Genomic DNA, 7,232 nt, shown 5'->3' with positions numbered 1-7,232 from the left:
CCAGAAAAAGTACGCAAGTTAACAACACCACCTACCTCCAGAATTGGATGGATTAAAAAGATGATGGCCACCCCTTCTTCCTCACAAGAGAAAAAGAAAGTGAAGACAGAAGTGAAACAAGAACCGATATCCCCTGCTCAGACATCCTCCTCTTCGACACCTATTGCCGGTCGCACACGCAAAGCCTTGCAATCCAAGAAAATACCCCAAGAGAAAAAGAGTAGCCTCTTCCAAGAGTGGGTGCCTTATTAACACACCAACACAAAAAATGGAAAAAGTCTTAGCTAGCATTTACTACGATCCATCGCATCCTGCAGGTTACGCAGGAGTTCAAAAATTGTATCGTGCTGCCAAAACGCGACTGAAAAGTCTCCGTTTACCTCAAGTGCAACGATGGTTACAAGAACAAGCTACCTACACTTTGCACAAACCCATTCGCCGCAAGTTTGCCAGAAGTCGCACCCGAGTGGAAGGCATCGATCATCAATGGCAAGCCGATTTAGCCGATGTCTCTCATTTGGCCAGCTACAATCGTGGCTACAAATATTTGTTTTGTGTCATCGACGTCTTTTCCAAATTTGCCTGGGTCGTGCCTTTGACTTCCAAATCCAGCAGCGAGTTAGTGCGAGCCCTGCAACGGGTGTTGAAACAAAGCGGTCGTCGCCCTCTTCGATGGCAAACGGACAAAGGCACCGAATTTCTGAACCAAGCTTTCCAAAAAGAATTAAAGAAACGTGACATTCATTTTTTTACCACCGAGAATCCCGAAACCAAAGCCAGCATCGTGGAACGTTTTCAACGCACTTTGAAAGAACGCATGTGGAAATATTTTACGCATCACCACACTCTGAAGTACATCGACATCTTACCGCACCTGGTGCAAGCGTACAACCAATCTTACCATCGAAGCATCGGACGTGCCCCGCAAGACGTGACTCCCGACAACGAAGTGCTGGTGTTCGAGCGCCTGTTCGGTACGTCCCCGACGAGGGCTGTCCCCAAGAAAAGTGGAGAGTTGACCGTAGGAGATTGGGTGCGCATTGGCAAAACCAAACGCACTTTCGACAAAGGTTACTTACCTAACTGGACGACCGAACTGTTTCGCGTCACTGGACGAGTGCATGGCCGTCATCCTGCCGTCTATAAATTGGAAGACATGAACGGAGAAGTACTCAAAGGAACGTTTTATTTGCCCGAGTTACAACGTGTCACCAAAAAAGAAGACGACGTGTACGACATCGAAAGCATTCTCGAACGCAGAACCCGTAAAGTGGGCAAACGACGTGTCAAAGAAGTCAAAGTACGTTGGAAAGGATATCCACCCAGTTTCGATTCTTGGATCGACGCTTCGCAAGTCATCGACTATAAAAAGAAGAAGTGACCATCATGCCCTTTCACACAGCAGACGCAGCTACGTCGACCAGTCCTTCTTCCCCTAGTTCTTCTGTGCAAGATTTACAAAAACAACCCTTGTGGGTGTGGTGCGGAGAACGTGTGCCTAAAACGCAAATCGTCTTTTTCTGCCAAATCTTCGTGGTGTATTGTGTCATCGGGGCAGCCATCGCCAATTTGAGTTTGCAACAAGGAGACAAACAATTGTGGACCATTTTATTGAGCAGTTGCATCGGTTACCTGCTTCCCAATCCCTCCCTGAAATTCTCCTCGAACGGGAACGTTGTGTCCAGTGCCAGTGCCAGTCACTACTCCAACAACAACAACCACAACCAGAACCCCATTTTGGGCGGAGACACGCCTCTGACATCCAGTAATATCCCCTCGGACAGCCACAGAACTTTGGAATTATGAGTCACCAAAACCAATTTTACTTAACCTTACCCAGTGACAGTTCCATGGAGGTGTTTCCCAACAACACGTTGTGCTGTTACACGGCCAAATTACCTCAAGCCATCCCCTTAGATCACGAAGCCCATTGGGAAGTGGCTTTAGTGGAAATGATTCACCCGACTCAAGTCCACAATGTCATTCCCAATCAAAATTATTTTAAGGTGGAAGTTCATGACAAACCATTGCAAGAGGAGTTGGATAAGATTGGCACATATACCAATAAAACCTATGATGACAAAACTAAAACGTGGACCTACAACTTGTCCATTCTCCCAGGCTATTATTTCAGTGGTCATCATTTGGTCAGCGCCATAGCCTCCAGGTTTAATGGCGTGTTCCATAAAGCTTTGAGTAATGTCCAAAAAAGTGTCACCCTGGAATACCACAAAATAGCTCGTCGCTTTCTGATGAAATTTTCTGAGGGGTCCAAAAAATTCATGACTTTCTTATTTTGTCCTGAATTGTTTGACATATTGGGCGGTGACACGGAGCTGAGGAAGATAGGAGAACAAAAAAAAAGCCCCGAATTAGCAGTCATTCATGACAACGACTCTTTTGCTAGGTATTTTCGTTTCCCGGTAGAACTGAACCAGGGACTGAATTTGATCTTCGTGTACTCCGATGTGGTGGAATACAACGTGGTGGGACACACCTCCGTGCCGTTACTGCGTGTCATTCCTTTCAAAGTGGATTCTGCCACAAACGCTGACGAGGAAGGTGGAAACACTTATCACGTCCACCGCGAATTTGTCCATCCTCACTATTTGCCGGTCAGCAAGTCGTATTTGGACACGGTCAACATTACTATAAAAGGAGATTTGGGACAAAATATTCCATTCACCAAAGGAAAAGTCACGGTGAAACTCCATTTTCGAAAACGGTTCTCTCACGACTCGTAAGTCATGTATCCAGTGTACCGAGGGGTGGCTCGACAGCGAGGACACGGTTTAGGAGACATGTTAAAATCGGCCTTTCGTTCGGTGGCCCCGGTGTTGAAACCGATGGTGACACGAGGATTGCACGCCTTGAAAGATGCGGCACTGACACAAGGCAAAGAATTTCTCCAAAATGTCATCATCGACAAACAAAACCCTAAAGAAGCCTTCATGAGGGCTGGCAAAAATGTCTTGCTGCAAACGGGCAAAGACATTTTAGGCCGACGAGACACACCTATAAATGCCCTGCACGCTACCGAGTCAAGCATTCAGCAAGGACAAGGCAGAAAGAGACGACGAAGAAAACACCCTTTCACCAGACTTCAAGCGAGAAAGGCCAAGAAAAGAAGAACCGTTCGAGACTTAGACGTTTTCGATTATTGAAACACAAAACAAAATGATGCACCGAGAGTCTTGCGCCTGTTCCAAGACGGAACTGGATCTGTTTGCCATGCCCCCCACCATGATGACCATGCAAGAATCCCAATGGGTGGAATTTCATCCCGTCTCCTCATTGACCGATTCCGCTCCCATCGAGTTTGAAATCAAAGGACAGCCCGAAGATTACATCGATCTGAATAGCAGTTACTTGTACTTGAAAGTCCAAGTTCTAAAAAAAGATGATAAAGGAGTAGAAGACGATGATAATATAGCTCCCGTCAACAATTTCATGCATTCCTTGTTCAGCTCAGTGGATTTGTACTTGAATAACAAACTGGTCAGCAGCAGCATGGATACATACCCTTACCGTGCCTACCTGGAAAATCTCTTGACGTACGGAACAGATGCCAAGACAAGTCATCTCAATGCCTGTGTGCTGTGGGTAGATGACACACCGGACAAGTTCGACGAAATAGATCCAAGCAATTCCGGCTTTGAGGCAAGAGAAAGCAAAATCTTAGACAAGAAAAGTTTAGAACTGATGGATCGTTTGCATTTGGACATGTGGTTGCAAGAGAAATATTTGCTGAACGGAGTCAATGTCCGCTTGAGACTGAATCGCAGCAGTACCACTTTCCATTTGCAGGCTGCTGATCTTGCTAAGGCTCCTAAAAGCACAATTTTAGAGGCCAAACTCTACGTACGACGCGTGGAAGTGTTACCCAAAGTAGGTAACGACATCAGTCAAACGTTGAGCAGAACAACCGCCAAGTATCCCATAAGACGTGTGGAAGTGAAAACGTTCACCATTCCCGCTGGACAGCATTCCATGATCGAAGATCATCTGTTTCAAGGACAGCTACCCAAGCGTTTAATCCTTGGTATGGTCGAGAATTCAGCCTTCAACGGAGCTATCGCTAAAAATCCTTTTAACTTTCAACACTTCAACGTGAAGAAAATCGAAGTCAGTCGCGATGGCAAGACCTTGTGTACCCGACCTTTCGAACCTGACTTTACCAACAAAAATTACTTGAGATCGTACTTGTCCCTGTACGAAGCCACCGGCCAGTTAGGAACCAACACCAGTCACGGCATTGAGTACGACGAATATGACGGAGGCTATGCTTTGTGGGCTTTCGATTTCACTCCAGACCAAGGCAGCGACGAGGGACATTTCCACCCTATAAAATCTGGCCAGATTCGTGTGGAACTTCAGTTTGCAGCAGAACTGAAACAGACAGTGAACGTCATCCTGTATGCAGAATTCGATAATACCATAGAAATCAACAGTTTGAGAGAAGTCATTCTAGATTATTAGAAAGCCATGGAAGACTGTTATCCCTCTTTACCTAGTGGAGAAACTTTGGAGATGAAATGTGAGGAGACCGTGGAAGGAGAAGAATCTCAAGACAAAGACGAAGAAGTTTTGATGAAGTCGAGATGGCCAGAACAAGAAGCCCATTTAGTCTCCTGTTTTGCCAAACACTTGGTCGACAAAATGACGGAATTGATCAAGAAAAATTGCTATGGATGTCAAAACGATCATCCCAGTCAAATTCAACACGATAAATGCCTGATGTTAAGTCAAGAAGAAAAATTGGACGAGTATCTGGACGAAGCTTGGAGCCTCATCTCGAACAAAGACGTGTTGCACCAGTGGTATAAAGACTTGCGTGAACATTCTTGTCCACCATTAACCACTCAAGAGATCCATCGTATCGAAGCTCTCCTGAATCAGAGTGAGGAAACAGAACGAATAACCGTTTATTCGTCAGACATTTTCAAGCAAAAAGTCAGGATCGAATTGACGACTTATTATTACCTGTGAAGAAGAAAAAAACAACACAGAAATCAATGGATACCTGGGAACTTTATTACCTTTTGAACCACAGTTCGTATACAGCTTCTTGGAATCCTGTCGTCTGTGCTAAAGATGAACTCCCTCATCGCAAACCTAAAGACCATCAAGCTTACGTGATCAACACGGACGAAAGTCATCTCCCAGGAACCCACTGGGTAGCCGTCTACTTTCCTCAAGAAGGATGTGTGGAATATTTCGATTCGTACGGATTGCCCCCTTTGGAAGACGATATCATTGACTTTATGAGAAGAAATGCTCAAACCACCCGATTCAATAACGTGAAATTACAAGGCACAGATTCCTTGGTGTGTGGACAATATTGTGTTTATTTTCTGCATCATCGCAGCCTGGGCTATTCCTTAGAACATTTAGTGACTCATTTCGATCCTCGTTCTTCTGCTAGAAACGATGTGAAAGTAGATCGATGGTTCTGTGACCATTATGCTTATCTTTTGTCTCAAGCTAGGAAACGTAGTGTCCATCAATGGCCTAATGATTTCCAACAGTGGAAATCACAATTTCATTCACAACGTTGTCAGCCTTGTTTAAAGTAGATTGTATTTGAAGAAAAGAATGTTAGTGATTTGAAAAAAAATTGTTTGATGTTATCATGTTGAATTATTGTTAAAAATGTTGTTGTTTAGTGTTAAGTGATTTTTTGAATAAAAAATGTTGTGTTTTGAAAAAAATGCCTTTGTGGTTTGTTTAGCTATAAGAATGTTGGATTGATGCTCTTTCATTTCTTACTATCCCTCTCATGAACGTTGCGGCTCGAAAACCGTGTGGGGGATGTTTTCCTTCACGTCCGCGCTTTCACTTTAAGAACCGGGTTGTTCCCAGTCTAGCCATCCATTGTCGACTCATCCTCCTAAGAAGATGTGCTCCAAACTAGCTAAGCTCAACGAAGCCTACGTGAATTTGCATAGGGTCAGACACAGTCTGATACCGAAGCCAGAAGAAATAGAGAATGTGAGAATGTTAAAAATCACTGAAGACCTGATAGAAGAGCTCTTCAGAGAAGAAATGAACAAGGAGAAAGAAGAATGGACAGAGAAGTACAGACTTCAGAGACAGCAGCAACAGCAGCAACAGCAGCAGCAACAACAGCAACAGCAGCAGCAGCAACCTGAAGCTGACAGAGGCTTTGTCGATTGTCGTATCGACACCAAAGAATTCTTCTTCTCTTTCCGAAGAAGCAGACCTATCGCCAGAAAGTCTATCCTCAGAGGACATCGCATTCTTAGAAACTAAAAAAGAATGCCATAGCAAAACAAAAAACAGCCCTTTTCAGGGCTACCCAATACTCTAGAAAAGAAATAACTATTAATTTGCCAATGTGTGTAGGTAGAGTAGTGTGAAAATAAACACTAACTCTTTCTTAAAGAATGTGAGGGTATGAGTTTGTGTGTTTGTGTTTGTAAGTGATAAAATAGGTTGGTGTGGATAGTAGATTAAAATGATGTTAGTTTTTTTGGCTGTTAGAGGTATATATTTTGGGTTAGATTGGATTGCTTTGCGTATGTGGATAGTCTATTGAAGTGATTTATAAAAATTTTAAAATATTGATGGGTAGCATAAAAAAGTGAGTGAGTGTTTCTTTTAGGTCCGCGCGTTGTTGTTTTATTTTTTGTTCATGATCTAGGTAAGATCAATTTTATGTTATTAGGGGATGTTTTCCATCACGTCCGCGCTTTCAGTATAAATTGAAACTCGTTCGGCAGTCCAGCTACCCATGTTGATTGATCAACAGTAAAAATGAGCAGAAGACTGACTAAATTGATGGAACTTCAGATGCATCTGGAGTATGCCAGATACCTACTGAACAAGCTGACTGCGGAGGCCCTTGTGGAAGAAGTGAGAATAGAACAGGAGGAGAAGGAGAGAAAAATGAAAGAAGAGAATGAAAGAAAGAGAGCTGAACCACAATCACAACAAAGACAAAGACAAAGAAGACAGAGGGAAGAAGAAGTGTTCACTATTCCGCAAACGGAGGAGTGGGATAGTGAAGCCACTCACCCACCGTCTGCTCTTCAAACAAGTCATGTGAATTGGACTAATGATTGGAGTAGACGTTGTGTCTGTGGTGCCAGACCCGGAAGGTGCCACCATTAACCAGGGGTCTCTGAAGTTTAAAAAAAACAGCCCTTTTCAGGGCTACCCAATACTCAAGAAAAGAAATAACCATCAATTTGCCAATGTGTAGGTAGAGT

The sequence above is a fragment of the Sinohyriopsis cumingii genome, chromosome 15 (assembly GCF_028554795.1).
Source record: "Sinohyriopsis cumingii isolate HCF-2022 chromosome 15, ASM2855479v2, whole genome shotgun sequence".
Taxonomy (NCBI): domain Eukaryota; kingdom Metazoa; phylum Mollusca; class Bivalvia; order Unionida; family Unionidae; genus Sinohyriopsis; species Sinohyriopsis cumingii.
Note: the sequence above shows the minus strand (reverse complement) of the source record.